Raw genomic sequence first — 2,765 nt, forward strand, 5'->3', positions numbered from 1 at the left:
TGTGTGTGTGTGTCTAATACGATTTTATTGTAAATTACAACATTACTGTGATTTCATGGATACCAGACTTTCTTTTTGCCTTTAAACTAGCTTGTGGGGTTAGTGGCCCTACAGCTTTTAACTAAAAAAAAAAAAACAAGGAATTTCTCACTCTGTTATTGCAAGCTTAAATTATGTAAAAATTAACAAAATTAATTTAAAAGATTCTGGTTTGGTCTACACAGAGAGTAATATTCTGAATATTACGCTTGTGTCAGCAGTATTAACCGGGAAGTCATTAAGAAGGGGGGGGGGAGAATTCCTATACTGGGTATCGCCTTTTAGTATTTACTTGTCTGGCACCAGAGTAAAAAGCAAACGCCTCAGTAGTTCCAGAATGTTAATCGTAACGTGATAATTTTTCCGATGACAGAAAACAGGTGGCGCAGAAAAATGTGGGAAATTTGATTGGTTTAGTGCGTTCACCGACGGTCGAAATCAGAACTATAATAATACTCCATCAACAGAATAGAAGTAAAGAAACAAGCTGATGGTAAAGGCAGTCTGTGTATTTTATGACAGATTCCAGACCACAGCTAAGCGAAAGGCATCAATAGTTGGTGCACTTAGAAAGGAAAAACAAATCTCTACTATGATAATTTTCAAGTAGTAAAGACCCGTTTCTCACCCCAGACATAATTCTCCTGTTTTAGTGGCAACTTATTCTTTTACCGAAAGCCTAAAGCAATCTAGTTAGATATATTAATACACATGTGGCTCATACAACTCAGTATTTCTTGAATATTTGTTAATCTGCTGTTATAACTTATAAATGTACAGAACATTCATAATCGCAAGTTTGCACATGTACATGGTGGTGTTAGCTGTGCTTTTCATATCTAACGAAGTAGGCCCGAGTGTGCACGAACGTGATAGAAAACTTGTGCATGTAAGTGTATATGTATCCACCTATCCATTTGTCTCTCTCTATATATATATACACACACACACATATATATATACATTATACTAAATCGTTCATCTAAATTAGTGCGGTTGATGCACCCAAGAAATTGATATAAAATAATGTAGGATAAAATGTGAGGTTATAGTAGGAACACTTGTCTTGATTAGTGTAACGTGTTATACGAAAAGTGATAACTTACTCATTATTCCCATTTGAATCTTGGTGATAAATGTTAGTCATCTGGAGTAATGTAATTATAGACACGAACCATACCAAGCCTACATAACTCCAGAAAACATTATTTCCGTAACTACTCTACATTCTTTTCCTTCATCATGAAATACCCAGATGGTTCAGAGTTGTCGATTAACGTTTAATGTGCAAGCTCCACGGTTCACCACCAGAACATTATCATTTCACTCTGTTTACGTTATTGTTTTTTATGAGTCATAAAGTAGATAAGTCTAAATTTTCTTGTAAGGTGACTGTTGGAAACTACTAACCATCAAACTAAATCTCTAAACACACATATAGAGCGAAAGAGGAAATAAAATGAGTGTGCAACACACAAACGCGATATTTAAAAATAATGACACAAACAACATTTCCACATGTTGTAGCCGTTTGTGTGTATACATTACTTTATATCACTGGATAGATGAGTTATAAAATAAGTGTGTGAATTTCAAAACGTTCATAAAACTTATTTATTTGCAGGCTATGATCTAATGGCTCTTTCACTTAGTACTGAACAAAATTGTAGTATTGACGTGTTTGAACATCAGTTATTCAAAGGGGGGAGGGGAGAACAGTGCCTAGATAAAATGAAAAGTATTTTATTATTTCATGAAAGTAATGTAGTGTTTCCATCACACGTAGCTACCTTATAATCGTCGTTTTTAGTCTCCACCATACAGAGTCAGTAGGTATTCTACAGTACTTCTTTATAGAGTCATACAGAGTCAGTAGGTATTCTACAGTACTTCTTTATAGAGTCATACAGAGTCAGTAGGTATTCTACAGTACTTCTTTATAGAGTCATACAGAGTCAGTAGGTATTCTACAGTACTTCTTTATAGAGTCATACAGAGTCAGTAGGTATTCTACAGTACTTCTTTGTCGTCGTCTGGCGTCATCTTTGATTTTCACTATGTAAAACACCAGGCAACAACAAAACAATTTTTCTCTGCTAGAAAATATGCAACTGTTTCTGGGTAATTTGACGAAAATATGCAACTGTTTCTGGGTAATTTGACGAAAATATGCAACTTTTTCTGGGTAATTTGACGAAAACATGCAACTGTTTCTGGGTAATTTGACGATGTTGATTCTAAAAATCATTTTGAAAATTACTGGTCATCTATAGTTTTTGAGTCATGATAGATTTATTCAAAATATTCTTATATGTCGTGAAAATAACTTTTTATTTAATAACTTTATTTATGCATTGAAAATTGCATTTAATAACGTTCAAAAACAATACATAATAGCAATACCAATTTTAAAAAGCAATGAGCATAATTAGATTATATACTGAAAATACATTCAAGCTATGTTCAAAACTTTCATCATGGTATTATTTTTTGTTACAAAATATCTGCTTGACTTGTTGCACCTTTTATGTATGTTCTCAGTTTCACGCTTTAAGAACCAACAGTAATCTCCCATCATCTCAGGATTCCATCGTCCTTGATATCGCTGTTCCATTGTAGAAATATTTTTTGATGGAGGTATCACCATGCTCATCGTTCACTGCACCTAGATTATTTGGAAAGAAATCTAAATGGGAGTGTAAAAAGTGCATCTTTAGAGACATCCT

Source organism: Limulus polyphemus, unplaced genomic scaffold (genome assembly GCF_000517525.1).
Source record: "Limulus polyphemus unplaced genomic scaffold, Limulus_polyphemus-2.1.2 Scaffold462, whole genome shotgun sequence".
NCBI classification, from domain to species: domain Eukaryota; kingdom Metazoa; phylum Arthropoda; class Merostomata; order Xiphosura; family Limulidae; genus Limulus; species Limulus polyphemus.